We start from the raw sequence: 17,249 nt of genomic DNA on the forward strand, positions 1-17,249 counted from the left end.
ATTCCATAAAATTTCTTCCAAACAATTTAAAGAGGGAACACTTGGTAATTCATTTTATGAAACTACTGTTAACTCTGATACTAAAACAAGACAAAGATAATATAAAAAAGAAAATTATATGCCAGTATCTCTATGAATATAGATGTAAAAATCCTCAACATAGTATTCAATTAAATCCAGCAGCATATTAAAAGAGTTACACACCATACCCAAGTGGCATTTATCACCATAATTGCAACAGTGTTTCAACACATGAGTATCAATGTATTTTTTATACATATGCTATTTATTCTCCAGTCTTCCCTGGTGGCTCAGATGGTAAAGAATCTGTATGCAACACAGAAGACCTGGGTTCAGTCCCTGGCTCAGGAAGATCCCCTGGAGAATGAAATGGCAACCCACTCCAGTATTTTCGCCTGGAGAATTCCATGGACAGAGGAGCCTGGGGGCCTGTAGTACACGGGGTCACAAAGAGTCAGACACAACTGAGTGACTAACACACACACATACACACACACACAGGCTATTCTCCACAGATACATATTTTTTTTAGCTTTATAGAAACTAAAATACCCTTCAGGAACATCTGTTAAAACTGATAAATTGAAACTTATAGATTAAAAAAATTTAGCTCTGTGGAAGAAGTCCTTGTAAGGATGAAAGTGTAAGTTATGGATTGGGAGAAATTATTTGAAAATTATGTATTTGACAAAGGATTTATAGCTCTAATTAAAGAACTCTCCAAACTCAATGGAGAAGGCAATGGCACCCCACTCCAGTGCTCTTGCCTGGAAAATCCCATGGATGAAGGAGCCTGGTAGGCTGCGGTACATGGGGTCACTGAGTCGGACATGACTGAGCGACTGCACTTTCACTTTTCACTTTCATACACTGGAGAAGGAAATGGCAACCCACTCCAGTGTTCTTGCCTGGAGAATCCCAGGGATGGGAGAGCCTGGTGAGCTGCCGTCTATGGGGTCACACAGTGTCAGACATGACTGAAGTGATGCAGCAGCAGCAAAACTCAACAGCTTCAAAAAAAAAAAAAAAAAAAAGCAAACCCAAATGGGTAAAAGGCATTAAAAGAAAATTCACAAAAGAAGACATATAGATAGTAAAGAAGCACATGGAAAATATTCAATGTATTAGTCATTAGTAAGTGTAAGCTGGCATGCTGCATTCATGGGGTCTCAAAGAGTCGGACACGACTGAGCGACTGAACTGAACTGAACTGAAGCATAAATGAAAACTACAATAAGATTTTACCACACATCTATCAGAAGGGCTTAATAGGCACTATATAAAATATATTCACTATAAAATTAGTAACAATACCAAATGCTTGCAAGGATGCAGAGAATTCAGATTAGAGTCCCTTGGACTGCAAGGAGATCCAACCAGTCCTTTCTGAAGGAGATCAGCCCTGGGATTTCTTTGGAAGGAATGATGCTAAAGCTGAAACTCCAGTACTTTGGCCACCTCATGCGAAGGGTTGACTCATTGGAAAAGACTCTGATGCTGGGAGGGATTGGGGGCAGGAGGAGAAGAGGACGACTGAGCGACTGATCTGATATACTTGACAGTAAAATGTGAAGTAGTTAGCAACTCTAGGAAAGTTTGTCAGTCAAAAGCAAACCAAAAACCAAAATAAATAAATAAAAGCTCTAAACTTGTGACTAGCATTCAGTTCAGTCGCTCAGTCGTGTCTGACTCTTTGCGACCCCATGAATCGCAGCACGCCAGGCCTCCCTGTCCATCACCAACTCCCGGAGTTCACTCAGACTCACGTCCATCGAGTCAGTGATGCCATCCAGCCATCTCATCCTCTGTCATCCCCTTCTTTTCCTGCCCCCAATCCCTCCCAGCATCAGAGTCTTTTCCAATGAGTTAACCCTTCGCATCAGGTGGCCAAAGTACTGGAGTTTCAGCTTTAGCATCATTCCTTCCAAAGAAATCCCAGGGCTGATCTCCTTCAGAATGGACTGGTTGGATCTGCTTGCAGTCCAAGGGACTCTCAAGAGTCTTCTCCAACACCACAGTTCAAAAGCAACAATTCTTCAGCGTTCAGCTTCCTTCACAGTCCAACTCTCACATCCATACATTACCACAGGAAAAACCATAGCCTTGACTAGATGGACCTTTGTTGGGAAAGTAATGTCTCTGCTTTTGAATATGCTATCTAGGTTGGTCATAACTTTCCTTCCAAGGAGTAAGCATCTTTTAATTTCATGGCTGCAGTCACCATCTGCAGTGATTTTGGAGCCCCAAAAAATAAAGTCTGACACTGTTTCCACTGTTTCACCATCTATTTCCCATGAAGTGATGGGACCGGATGCCATGATCTTCGTTTTCTGAATGTTGAGCTTTAAGCCAACTTTTTCACTCTCCACTTTCACTTTCATCAAGAGGCTTTTGAGTTCCTCTTCACTTTCTGCCATAAGGGTGGTGTCATCTGCATATCTGAGGTTATTGATATTTCTCCTGGCAATCTTCATTTCAGCTTGCGCTTCTTCCAGCCCAGCGTTTCTCATGATGTACTCTGCATATAAGTTAAATATGCAGGGTGACAATATACAGCCTTGATGTACTCCTTTTCCTATTTGGAACCAGTCTGTTGTTCCATGTCCAGTTCTAACTGTTGCTTCCTGACCTGCATACAAATTTCTTAAGAGGCAGGTCAGGTGGTCTGGTATTCCTATCTCTTTCAGAATTTTCCACAGTTTATTGTGAGCCACACAGTCAAAGGCTTTGGCATAGTCAATAAAGGAGAAATAGATGTTTTTCTGGAACTCTTTTGCTTTTTCGATGATGCAGCAGATGTTGGCAATTTGATCTCTGGTTCTTCTGCCTTTTCTAAAACCAGATTGAACATCAGGAAGTTCACGGTTCACATATTGCTGAAGCCTGGCTTGGAGAATTTTGAACCTTACTTTACTAGCATGTGAGATGAGTGCAATCGTGCAGCAGTTTGAACATTCTTTGGCATTGCCTTTCTTTGAGATTGGAATGAAAACTGACCTTTTCCAGTCCTGTGGCCACTGCTGAGTTTTCCAAATTTGCTGGCATATTGAATGCAGCACTTTCACAGCATCATCTTTCAGGATTTGAAATAGCTCAACTGGAATTCCATCACCTCCACTAGCTTTGTTCATAGTGATGCTTTCTAAGGCCCACTTGACTTCACATTCCAGGATGTCTGGCTCTAGGTCAGTGATCACACCATTGTGATTATCTGGGTCGTGAAGATCTTTTTGTACAGTTCTTCTGTGTATTCTTGCCACCTCTTCTTAATATTTCCTGCTTCTGTTAGGTCCATACCATTTCTGTCCTTGATCGAGCCCATCTTTGCATGAAATGTTCCTTTGGTATCTCTAATTTTCTTGAAGAGATCTCTAGTCTTTCCCATTCTGTTGTTTTCCTCTATTTCTTTGAATTGATCGCTGAAGAAGGCTTTCTTATCTCTTCTTGCTATTCTTTGGAACTCTGCATTCAGGTGTTTATATCTTTCCTTTTCTCCTTTGCTTTTCGCTTCTCTTCTTTTCACAGCTATTTGTAAGGCCTCCCCAGACAGCCATTTTGCTTTTTTGCATTTCTTTTCCATGGGGATGGTCTTGATCCCTGTCTCCTGTACAATGTCACGAACCTCATTCCATAGGTCATCAGGCACTCTATCTATCAGATCTAGGCCCTTAAATCTATTTCTCACTTCCACTGTATAATCATAAGGGATTTGATTTAGGTCATACCTGAATGATCTAGAGGTTTTCCCTACTTTCTTCAATTTAAGTCTGAATTTGGCAATAAGGAGTTCATGATCTGAGCCACAGTCAGCTCCTGGTCTTGTTTTTGCTGACTGTATAGAGCTTCTCCATCTTTGGCTGCAAAGAATATAATCAATCTGATTTTGGTGTTGACCACCTGTTGATGTCCATGTATAGAGTCTTCTGTTGTGTTGTTGGAAGAGGGTGTTTGTTATGACCAGTGCATTTTCTTGGCAAAACTCTATTAGTTTTTGCCCTGCTTCATTCTGTATTTCAAGGCCAAATTTTCCTGTTACTCCAGGTGTTTCTTGACTTCTTACTTTTGCATTCCAGTCCCCTATAATGAAAAGGACATCTTTTTTGGGTGTTAGTTCTAAAAGGGCTTGTAGGTCTTCATAGAACCGTTCAACTTCAGCTTCTTCAGCCTTACTGGTTGGGGCATAGACTTGGATTACTGTGATATTGAATGGTTTGCCTTGGAAACGAACAGAGATAATTCTGTCGTCTTTGAGATTGCATCCAAGTACTGCATTTTGGACTCTTTTGTTGACCATGATGGCTACTCCATTTCTTCTGAGGCATTCCTGCCCACAGTAGTAGATATAATGGTCATCTGAGTTAAATTCACCCATTCCAGTCCATTTTAGTTTACTGATTCCTAAAATGTCAACATTGACTCTTGCCATCTCTTGTTTGACCACTTCCAATTTGCCTTGATTCATGGACCTGACATTCCAGGTTTCTATGCAATATTGCTCTTTACAGCATCGGACCTTGCTTCTATCACCAGTCATATCCACAGCTGGGTATTCTTTTTGCTTTGGCTCCATCCCTTCATTCTTTCTGGAGTTATTTCTCCATTGACCTCCAGTAGCATATTGGGCACCTACTTACCTGGGGAGTTCCTCTTTCAGTATCCTATCATTTTGCCTTTTCATACTGTTCATGGGGTTCTCAAGGCAAGAATACTAAAGTGGTTTGCCATTCCCTTCTCCAGTGGACCACATTCTGTCAGATCTCTCCACCATGACCCGCCCATCTTGGGTTGCCCCACGGGCATGGCTTAGTTTCATTGAGTTAGACAAGGCTATGGTCCTACTGTCGGAGAAGGCAATGGCACCCCACTCCAGTATTCTTGCCTGGAAAATCCCATGGATGGAGGAGCCTGGTCGGCTGCAGTCCATGGGGTTGCAAAGAGTTGGACATGACTGAGCAACTTCACTTTCACTTTTCACTTTTCACTTTCATGCATTGGAGAAGGAAATGGCAACCAACTCCATTGTTCTTGCCTGGAGAATCCCAGGGATGGGGGAGCCTGGTGGGCTGCCATCTATGGGGTCGCACAGAGTCACACAACTGAAGCGACTTAGCAGCAACATGGTCCTAGTGTGATTAGATTGACTAGTTTTCTGTGAGTATGGTTTCAGTGTGTCTGCCCTCTGATGCCCTCTTGCAACACCTACCGTCTTACTTGGGTTTCTTTTACCTTGGGCGTGGGGTATCTCTTCACGGCTGCTCCAGCAAAGCGCAGCCATTGCTCCTTACCTTGGATGAGGGGTATCTCCTCACCGCCGCCTTTCCTGACCTTCAACGTGGGATAGCTCCTCTAGGCCCTCCTGCGCCCGTGCAGCCACGGCTCCTTGGACGTGAGGTTGGTCCTCCCAGCCGCCGCCCCTGGCCTAGCAATTGTACTTCTAGACATTTATCTCTGAAAACTTATGTTTAAACAAAAACTTGTACATGAATGTTTATAGCAGGTTTGTTTGTGATAACTCCAAACTGAAAATAACCCAAATTGTTCTTCAATGGATGAATGGTTAAACAAACAGTGGTATACCTTGGAGTACTTACTTGGAAATAAAAAGAAACGGAATATTGATACAAGCAACAACGTAAATGAATCTCCAGAGAAGTATACTTAGTGAAAAACAGCTGATACTAAAACCTTATCTATTAAACAATTTGATTTATGCAACATTCTTGAAATGACAAAATTATAGACATGGTGAACTGATCAATGATTATGCTAGGTCAGGGACAGGGCAGAGGGTAGGGATGAGTGTAGGTGTGACTAAAAAAGAGCAAAATGAATGATCCTTGTGATGGAAATCTTCTGTATCTTGACTATACTAATGTCTATATCTTGGTTGTGATTTTGTACTACTTTTGGCAGATATTACCATTGGAGGAAATGTGTAAATGCTACATGCAGGATCTCTCTTTACTATTTGTTACAACTGCATGTGACTCTATAATCATCTCAAGTTAAAAGCTAATTTATAGCTGAGTAATTCCATTGTGTATATGTACCACAACTTCCTTATCCATTCATCTGTGGATGGACATCTAGTTTGCTTCCATGTGCTACCTATTGTAAATGGTGTTGCAATGAACATTAGGGTATATCTTTCTTTTTCAATTATGGTTTCCTCAGAGAGAAAGACAAATACTGTATATTAATGCATATATTTGGAATCTAGAAAGCTAGTACTGACAATCCTACGTGCAGTGCAGCCAAGGAGACACAAAGAACAGACTTTTGGACAAGTGGGAGAAGGAGAGGTGGGATGATTTGAGAGAATAGCATTGAAATGTGTACATTACCATATGCAAAATGGATAGCCAGTGGGAGTTTAATATATAATGCAGGGAACTCAAAGCTGATGATCTATAACAACCTGGAGGGATGGGGTGGGGAGCAAAGTGGGAGGAGCGTTCAGGAGAGAGGGTACATATGTATGCCTATGACCGATTCATGTTGACTTATGGCAGAGGCCATCACAATATTGCAATTATCCTACAATTAAAATAAATACATTGTTTAAAAGTTAATTTAAACGCGAATGCATGTAACATGATTAGTACAATTAGGGACAATCAGTAAGTGCTAAATAAAAGATTTGATAGAGTTTTGTTTTGTTGTGGCTATTTTTGCTTTGTCCTTGATGTTTTCCTTTTGGTCGACAGCTTGGGCCAGGGCTCCAAGGTAGTTACAAAGCTGTCTGGTGACTGCAGGGAGAGGCTTAAGACAGAAGCCCTGACTTCAGGGGGATGCAGAGGGGCCCATCAAAGGTTTCTGGGCTCCTAGGCTGGTTGAGGGTGAACCTTTGGAAGAGTTACTGGCTCAACTCTCCCTCCACCCCACCCTCAGTCTGCAGGGGTTGGGGTATGGGCTATGGGTGGTTGTAATCTACTTGATGAGTTTCAGTTGCTCCTCCAGGAAGCCACTCTCTAGGAAGTCACAGGCATGGAGGTCTGCGCGAGCAGAACCCAGGGCAGGCAGGTCCAAAAAGGCCTGGCTCAGGTTCTTATCCAGGGCTGTGGCAGCTTCCTTATTGTCTAGAGTTTTATCCCATTCATCTTGGGACAGCTTCTGCACTCCTGAAAGAGGGTAGGGACACTGCGACCGTTTTGAATCTTTAAGAGATGCTGAGCGCCCTTAAGCTTCTCCACTGTGAAGTCACAGAAATGACCCACCCCCTCCAGAGCCACAACCTTTTGATTGAAATAGAAGCCCAAAGAGAGGTAAGTGTTAGAGTATCCAGGTTCAAGATGAGCCCATGGTTGATGGTGGCCTTCATCTAAGTGGAATAATTCTGACGAATCTGGGTGCCCATGGTGGGTCAGCCATAACCAGTTAAGCAACAACAACAACAAAAAAGAAAATGGCATTGGCTGGCCCAGGAGGCTGAGGAGGACAGAGAAGATAGTCTCGGAGGATGTGATTGGAAAAGAGGCTGAAGGGTGGTCCGAGGCTGGAAGAAGGGGTGTCTACAAGTCTGGTACAAACAATGTTGAACCAAGAGATAGATCCATGGACCACTGCGTGTGCTATGAATAGTTTTAAATTGGAAGCTAGTTGCTACTTGTGAACAGATGAAAATTATAATTGCTAAGTATTGTCCTATGGATATTGACAGGTGAAATTATTTTACAGGTAATGAGAAAGAAGGCCTGAAATAAGAAAGGGTTACTCTGGTGAAAGAGGGAAAGGGAGGAAAATCTTTTGGGTAAAAGGATAGTAGAAAAAAAGGTAAATCAAGAGAGAATGAGACAAAATGGAGAGAGAGAGAAGAGGGAAGGAAGTAAAGGATGGAGAGAGAAAAGTGCAAGTAAACAAGAGGAAATCTTCCATACAGGTCAAGTAAAGGTTTAGCTTCTTGGTGGACATCAGTGACACTCTTATAAGGGGCAACACCCGTTCTCCTCCAATACTGGTAGAGAGATTCATTAGAAATTTACTCCTTTGAATTAATGACCTATGAAGACTAGGGCAAATGCCTTTCTGAGAGGTAACATGTTGCTCATCTCAGTTATTAGAACTCTTGTATAAAGTCATTTATTAGTCACTTAAAGGATCTAGATGGAAGAGGGCAAATAACCCATTAGAAAGGAGTGAGTGATTAAAAATTCACAACATGTGATCTTAAATTGAGAGCATCTGGCAACAGTGGTCCCTGCTTATGTTAAAAGTGTTTGGGGATGAGGATGATGTGAGAGGCAGTGCCTACAGAAAGGTAGGTGAACAGTGAGGAACCTTCTGAAAATAAAATGCAATGTTTGTTTGAACCATGTGGAATTGCCATTTTAGTTGGTTAAGTAATGTTCCATATGGTTCCACCTAATAGGTGTGAAAGCACTTGAGAAACTCTAGTAAAATGTTTACATGAATATGTTACTTTGAGGCAGGGGACAATCGCATTGGGGAAAAAAGGACAAGATATAGAGTCTGAAGACCTTCCTTATTAGTTCTAGCTTTGCCACTTCCTTGTGTGACCTTGAGTGCATCACTTCACATGAGAAGTCTTCTGTCTTGGTCTGTGTGCGGGTTGGAAAGGAACTTCCAGACATGAGGCAGAATTAGAGCAGATGCTATTAGAACAGTGCACTGGCTCAAAGGAGAGCTGACCCCTTTTATGGGTTAGTAGTCAGTGTTTACAGCCTCAAGACAAAGAAACAATCCTGCTGGAAGGGTGGCATTAGGTGATTGGTTGGGGTGCTCTAGGTGGGTATTTTTACCTAATATGGGGGCCGGTTTAGGTCAGTGGGGCTCATGGCAATGGTTGCAATGGATCTAAGGCAGTTCCAGGGATGGCCTTGGTACAAGGCTTTACACCTGTGACCTTGGACTAGGGCTCCACATTCTCTTTTGTGAAATGGGAATGCTAACATTTCCCAATCTCTGTCCAACTTCAGAGCTTCTAGGTGAGGACAAAATGAGTTAGCTTATTTAAAAGTGCATTGCAAACCACACTGTTCCGTCCAAATGCAAATGAATCAGGGTAAATGCTGTGTTCATATATATTAAAACAAGTTGTATTAATTTTAGATGTAGATTTTTTTGTGTGTGCTTTTTTAACTTTTAACATTTTTTTCCTTTAGTGACATTTGAGATAATTAAATTATCTTAAACCGTAGATGGAAAATTTTTGTTGTTGGATTCTAAGTTGCAGGTTTTTGAGGGGTATGGGGGATTAAATGAAGAATGACCCCTGTCATATGAGAAAGGTGGGTTCAAGGTACAAAAATAATGTGAAGATCCCACAGCTTTCCTTACTCCCAACAAAACATCTTTGTTTTCTGTTCTTTTTAAAGCCTGAAGAGTCAATCCGCTTTCTATGAAGTAAAAACACTTAGATACTGTCAGACTCCTTGTCAAGCTGTATCATCATCTCTAATGACATGGAGGTGTTATTTAGTTTGTCCTTCATTTATCTGGCAGGCAACCAAATTGCATCCACGTTTTTCCACTCTTGATCATTGTCAAGAAGATTTTTTCCTTTATACTTGTCAAAGTTAAAAGGGCTTGAAAAGTATTTAAGTGGGTAAGTGAAACATTTAATATTCTTGTAGGTTATTCTTCATTGATAAGAGCCTGTTGTGTATTTTTTCTTGTCACCCAGTTTGGAAGAAACCATCAGCAATCTAGCTTTAGCATGTCTCTATTACCATTTTAGACTGGGGAGGAAGGTTGTCATGGGCAATACTACTGTCCCCATTTAGCTGATAGAGATATTGATATCCAGTAAGACTCTGCCTGTACACAAAGAAGATAAAACAACAAAAGTCAACAGTAGACAATCACCAGACTGCATCATAAAAAACACCAGTTGGTACAGAGTGCTAAAGCAGGTTTCATAACCAATAATACACTTAAGCAAACGTGCCTGTAGCAATGTCTATTAATCACACACACACACATATAAAATAGTCCCATCCAATTATAGTGACTGATTTTGACTTACTACAGTGTATTTTGATGGCCATGTATGACAATAACATTAGTAAAGTGTACAAATGATTTATTTATATTGTGACATAAATACTACCTTTAAAAAACTAGAACTAAGGCTTTAGGATAATCTATAACCTTCCAGTAAGTAGATAGATGCCTAAACCAATCTGTACCCTGACATCTCACTTGTTCAATTATATTGTGAGATACTGCCATATGGTGTGGATTGTCTCATTTTATAGGATCCATATAACCTATCATTGGTATGTGCTGTGCTTAGTGGCTCAGTCATGTCCAACTATTTGGAACCCCATGGACTCTAGTCCACTAGGTTCCTCTGTCCATGGAGATTCTCCACGCAAGAATACTGGAGTGGGTTGCCATGCCCTCCTCCAGGGGAATCTTCCCAGACCAGGGATTGAACCCAGGTCTCCCACATTGCAGGCAGATTCTTTACCAACTGAGCCACCAGGGAAGCCCTATCAATGGTATATATCCATTCATATCTCACATAGTAGATTTCATATGGTACCATGAGATATATGATACCATATCTAATCCTTTTGATTTGATAGACAAGTTGTTAGAAAAAAAAATCTCTTCTGGCTTGCCTAAATAACAAAATGCCTTTTATTTCCTGCTTGGAACCATCAATTTTCTATTCCTTCCAATCAGAGCCCACGTGTCTCATTTGTTGGTCACCTCATTTCACACTCTTCCATACTGTAGATTCATTTCCACTAAGCACCAATGAAACATTTCCTTACTTCAAAGTTTGGTTTGAAATTTATTTGTCTAGGATGTATTCCTTACTGTACCAAAATGAGTTTGGTTATGCCTTTATTGTACATTTCCTTAGAACATTTGTTCATTACCAAGGCATTATTTTCATGTGTTCCTGAATGATAAGTATCTGGGAAACAGGATAAACTGGCATTCAATCAGTACTTAAGACTTTATTGATCACCTGCAATATACAAGCCACTTGAGAGTTCTAAGGAATTAAAAAAAGAATAAGGGATGCCAGGCACTATGCAAGGCAGAATTAAATAATTAACAGATATACTGCAAAATGCTATGAGCAGAAAGGAAGAAACAAGTTTATTCAGTTTACTACTGTAGCTTGTTTCCACTTTCTTGATAGGATACTTTGCACAGAAGTATTTAATTTTGATGAAGTCCATTTCGTTTGTTTTTAAATTTTGTTGCTTGTGCTCTTGGTATCATATTTAGGAACACTTTGCCAAAACCCAAAACATGAAAATCTGCCATTGTTTTCTTCTAAGACTTGTATAGTTTCAATTATTAAATGAATGTCTTTAATCCTTTTTGAGTAAATCTTTGTATATGGTGTGATATAGGTACACTTTGATGTTTTCATGTGGATATCCAGTTGTTCCAGCACTGCTTATTGAAAAGATTATTACCCTTGAATGATCTTGGCATCCTTGTTGAAAATCAGCTGAACATACCTGGGCTTTCAGTTCTGTTCCATGGATTAATATGCCTATCATTATGCTACTACTACATGGTGTAATTGCTGTAGCTTTGAGGTCCATATTGAAATCAGGAAGTGTGAATCCTCCAATTTTTTTCATCTTTTTCAATATTGTCTCAGCTATTTGGAGTTCCTTGCAATTCCACATAAATTTAAAGATTGGCACTTCCATATCTGCACAAAAAGCCATTGGGCTTTTGATAAATGGAATATTTTGGAAATACATTGAATATTTTGAAATACATTGAATCTATAGATTACTTTGAGTAATCCTGACAGTTTATAATATTGTCTTTGTGTTTATGAACATAGGATATCTTTCCACTTCTTTATATCTTTTTAGTGTACTTGAACAATATTTTGGACTTTTCATTGTAAAATTCTTGTACATTGATTCCTAAGGATTTTATTCTTTTTGAGCCTATAGTAAAGTGAATTGTTTTGTTTATTTTATTTTTTGATTCTGCATTGGCATTGTATAGAAAAAATCAATTTGTATATATTCATTTTGTATCCTGCAATTTTACTGATTTTTTAGCTGTAAGCCTTTTTTTTTTTTTTTTTTGGTGTGTGTGTGTGTGAATTCTTTAGCATTTTTTAATATAAGGTTGTTTTGTCTGTTCACAGATTTAGTTTTACTTCTTCTTTTCTGTTTTAGCTACTTTTATTTCTTCCTCTTGTCAACTTCTCGAGCTAGAACTTCTTGGTATTATGTTGAATACCAGGGTGAAAGTGAATTTCTAGTCTTGTTCCTGAGCTTAGGGGAAAAGCTTTCAGTTTTTCCACTAGTGAGTATTATATTAGCTGTGGGTTTGTCATGAATAACTTTATCATGTTGAGAAAGGCCCCTTTTATTCCTAGATTTTGAGGGCTTTTATCATGAAAGAGTGTTGAAATTTATCAGATGCTTTTCTTTCCTCAATTGAGATTGTGTTTGGTTTTTTTCCCCCACCTCCATTTTACTAATGTGGTTGCTTTTCAGATGTTGAAATACCCCTGCATTTCTGGGATAAATCCCACTTAGTCATGACGTGTAGTCCTTTTAATACTGCTGGACTCTGGTAGTGTTCAATAGAGAGTTTGCATCTATAATATTTTCATGAGGGATATTGGTCTGTATTTTTCTTGTTTTGTCCTTGTCTGGCTTTGATATCAGGGTAATGCTGGCTTCATGGAATAGAGAGAATTACTTCATTTTCTATTTTGGAAGAAGTTTTCAGAAGGATTTTGTTAATCTTCTTTAAATACCGGTGAAGCCATCTGGTCTTGGGCTTTTCATTTGTGGTAGGTTTTTGATTCAATCTCTGTAGTTTTAGCTGTGTTTCAGATTATCTATTTTTTGAGTCAGTTTTGGTAATTTGTGTGTTTCTATAAATTTGTCCATTTCATCTTGGTTAATATAATTTGTTGCTTTACAGTTCATAATATTTTCCTATAATCCTTTTATTTATATAACACCAGTAGTGATATCCCCATTTTAATTTCAGATTTTAATTATCTGTGTCTCCTCTCTTTTTCTTAGTCACTCTAGCTAAAGAATTATCAATTTTGTTGATCTTTTCAAAGAACCAACTTCTGGTTTCATTAGTTTTCTTCTAAAAAATTCTATCCATTCTGTAGTTTTTATTTTCTTCCCTCTGATAGTTTTGGATTTAGTTTGCTCTTTTTATAGTTCCTTAAGGTATAAGTTTAGGTGATTGGTTTTTGAGATCTTTCATCTTTCTTAAAGTAATTTTTATAGTATATTTTTCCATATAAGCACAGCCTTTGCTGCATCTAACAAGTTTTGGTATGTCATGTTTTGTTTTCACTGGTCTCGAAATATTTTCTAATTTCCCTTGTGATTTCTTTGATCTAGTGCTTACTTGAGAGTGTGATATATAATTTTCATATTTTGTTAATTTTCCAGATTTCCTCTGATATTTTATTTCTAGTTTCATTCAATAAAATTCACTGTTGTCACAGAAGGTAAATTGTATGACTTCAATTTTTTAAAATATATTGAGATTTTTTTTATGGGCTAACACAAGGTCTATCATGGAGAACGTTCCATGTAAACTTGAGAAGAGTTGCTTATGATTTTTCTGTGGAGTGATTCTGTCTCTGTCTAGGAAAAGACATTAAATTGACTGTTGCAACTATGTTTAAGGAGCTAAAGCAAGCTTTGGACAAAGAACTAAAGGAAAACAGAAGAATGCTTCCTCAACAACAACAAAAGAATAATAATAAATATAAAAAGTATAAAATAGAAGCAGATATAATTTCTGACACTGAAAAATACTGAAAGCAGTGAAAAGTCTAATCGTATATGGTTATTCACGTCCTTTATTTCTTTACCTATTGTCCGTTTGGTTGATCTATCAATTATAAATGGGTTATTGAACTCTCTGATTACATGAAGCTGTTGTTTTCTTTCTCACTATAGTTCTGTCAAATTTTGCTTCATATGCTTTTGAGCACTGTTTATTAGGTTTGCATACGTTTACAGTTGTTATATATTCTTGATACACTGACCTTTTTATCAGTATAAAACATCCTTTGTCTCTGGTAACACTTTTTGACTAAAATCCTGTTTTGTATAATATTAGTATAGCCATCTCTGCCCTCCTGACTACAATTTTTATGGAATATAGTTTTCTGTTTTTCACTTTCAACTTATTTACAACATTGGATATGAAGTGAATATCTCGTACATAGCATATGGTTGGTTCATGTTATTTTATCCTTTCTGCCAATCTCTTTTAGTCAATATTTATTCATTTATATTTAAAGTAGATACCAATAAAGAAGGACTTCTGCCATTTTGTATTTGTTTTCTATACATTTAATAACTTTCATTTTCTATTTCTTGTGTAGCTGAATTTTCTTGTGGTTATTTGATTTTTTTTTCAGCCTAACATTTTGATGCATTTTCAGTTTTTATTCTGTAAAAATTGTATATACAGATTTTTTTAAAAATTTTATACCTACTCTTAATTGTGGTGCATGGGCTTCTCATTGCAGTGTCTTCTCTTGTGGAGCACAAGCTTAGTTGCCTCATGGCATGTGGAATCTTCCCAGGCCAGGGATTGAACCTGTGTGTCCTGCACTGGCAGGCAGATTCTTATCCACTGCGCCACCAGGGAAGTCCCATATGTAGTTACTTTTACTCTTGTTTTCTTCACATGGCTTTGAATTACTACCTAATGTCTTTTCATTTCAGCCTGAAGGACTTCTTGAGGGAAGCTTACCTAGATACAAATTCTCTCAGCTTTTGTTTATCTGGAAATACCTTGATTTCTCTTTCATAACTCAAAGTCAGTTTTGACATGAATATAATTATTTGATGCAGTTTTTTCCCCAGTATTTTAAACATATCATCATGGTGCTTTCTGGCATCCAAAGTCTGGTGAGAAATTGACTGTTAATCTTATTGGGGATCCCTTGTACTTGAGAAGTTGCTTTGGTCTCTCAACTTTAAAGATGCTCTGTCTTTTTATCATTTGATTATAATATGTCTCAGTGTAGATCTCTTTACATTTGTTCTGCTTGGAGTATGTTGAACTTCTTGGACGTATAAATTTATATCTTTATGAAATCTAGAAAGTATTTGGCCATTGAGTTTTCACATGTTCTTTCTATTCCTTTTTCTCTCTCCTCTCTTTCCAGGACTCCCATTAAGCATATGTTGATATGCTTGATAGTATCCCATAGGTCTCTTGGATGTTGTTTATTTTTCTTCATTTTTTCTTTCTGCTACTCAGACTGATTAATTTCAGTGGACCTACCTTCAAATTCATTGATTCTTTCTTCTGCCTACTCGTATCTATTGTTGAAACCATTTAATTATTTATTTTTATTACAGTTACTGTACTTGTCAGTGTCAGAAATTATATCTTCTATTTTATAATTTCTATATTTATTGTTATTCTTTTTTTGTTGTTCTTGAGGAAGCATTCTTCTATTTTCCTTTAGTTCTTTGTCCAAGGTTTGCTTGAGCCCCCTAAGCATAGTTGTAGCAGTCAATTTAATGTCTTTTCCTAGTAGCAGCAACACCTCTGATTTGACAGGGTTAGTTTCTGTTAATTTCTTCTTTTACCCTGTGAATGGATCATATTTTTTTGTTTCTTTGTGTGCCTTGTAAGTTTTTGTTGAAACTGACTTTTAAATATTATAATGCGGTCACTCTGAAGATCAGGTCCTTAAACTTTTCTCTGTTATTTTCCTTGCTTGCTGTGGGTTGTAGTTGTTTGTTTAGTGATTTTTTCAAAACTATTTTTTTCTGGCTGTTATTCTTTTTTTATGGTTTCTATGGACACTCTTTGACTTGTGGTCAGCTTGTGGTGTGACAGAAATACTCTTAAATATATGTAGCCAAAAACATAAATAAAACAGTAAAAAGATAAAAAAAAATACACTACCAGTCTTTGCACAGATTGACTCTGTGTTGGGGAGATGTTTTAAAGCTTATTTGGGTCCTTTGCAGCACTGCCTTAACCTTGACTTCCTGCTGGCACTGAACCTAAAAATCTGCTGAGGTGAAAGCTTAGGTCTTTTCCCATCATGAATCTATCTCTGGACATGTGCTTGGCTTCCTAGAGTCCTCATTATATGCAGGTTCTTTGAGAAGCAACTGACCCAAGTTTAATCTTTGCCAGTGGAAGCAGCAGCTTGTTTACCTTTCAGTGTTTTTGAGGAAAGCTCTATGCTTAGCCACTTTTCTGTCCTGAGAGAGTTCCAAGTAAAGAGAAACAAAAGCAAAATCCTATTCCAGTCCTTCAGGGAAACTCCTTAAGGTCAAAACAGAGAAACAAAGTTTCTTGGGAACAAGGCCTACTCTGCTCTTACCAAAGTCAGGTGACCACACTTGAAATATGGGCCCTCATCTCCAAAATCACCCTCATGCTGGAGAGGAAGGTAGGACAAGACTAAGTTCAAATGTTACAAAGCCCTCTTCCCATGTTTTAAGTCACTGCTTTCCTGATTGGGCATTCATTTGATTGCTGTAAACCATTGATTGTTTCTCAGAATTTTGAAAGTTTCATTGTGTAACAGAATCAGTTTTTAACTCACATTCTTTAGTGTTTCTGTGGTAGAACAAGCTGTTAGAATTCCATATTCTTGCCATTTTTCCTAATGTTAAGCTCATGGAATTTGTCTTTTTTTTAAATGTTCAAAAAATTATATTTCTAGAAAAGTTGCAGAACTAGTACAATGTCTTCTCAAATACTTGCCACCCAGTTTCTCTTAATGTTAACATCATACATTATCAAGATACTTTTGTCAATACTAAGAAACTGGTGTTGATATATTACCATTAACTAAGTGATACACACTTTGGGATTTCATCACTTTTCCTACCCTCATTTCCTTTGAAAGACATTTTTAGAGCAGCTTTGTATTTGTAACAAAAAATGAGAGGAAGTTACAGAGATTTGCCGTATATCCCCTGCCCCTACACATCTATAGACTCCCCCATTACCAGCATCACTCTTTCTAAAAATCTAGAATTCTATCCAGGAGACCAAATTACATTTAGTCATCATCTCTCCTTAGGCTTCTAATTATTGTGACAATTTATCAGATTTTTTCTTATTTTTGATAACCTTGACAGTTGTGAGGAATTCTGGTCAGGTATTTTGTATAATGTTCTCAGTTAGATATTTTTTTCCTAAGACTGAGGTTATAGATTTGGGGAAGAATATAACAGAAGTGAATTGCCTTCTTCTCATACCATAGAAGAGGATATGTGATGTCCTTGTGGCTTCAGTGGTGG

General features: G+C 38.2%; 1 long non-coding RNA gene across 1 annotated transcript in view; it reads left to right on the forward strand.

Annotated features, from left to right (window-relative positions):
• The first annotated feature begins 6,682 nt into the window (after positions 1–6,682).
• The window catches only part of LOC123331832, a 150,097-nt gene continuing 139,530 nt past the window's right edge, over positions 6,683–17,249 (forward strand). The window contains exon 1 of the long non-coding RNA XR_006548625.2: positions 6,683–7,286. This is a non-coding gene — a long non-coding RNA (uncharacterized LOC123331832). The remainder of the gene's footprint in view (positions 7,287–17,249) is intronic.

The sequence above is a fragment of the Bubalus bubalis genome, chromosome X (assembly GCF_019923935.1).
Source record: "Bubalus bubalis isolate 160015118507 breed Murrah chromosome X, NDDB_SH_1, whole genome shotgun sequence".
Taxonomy (NCBI): domain Eukaryota; kingdom Metazoa; phylum Chordata; class Mammalia; order Artiodactyla; family Bovidae; genus Bubalus; species Bubalus bubalis.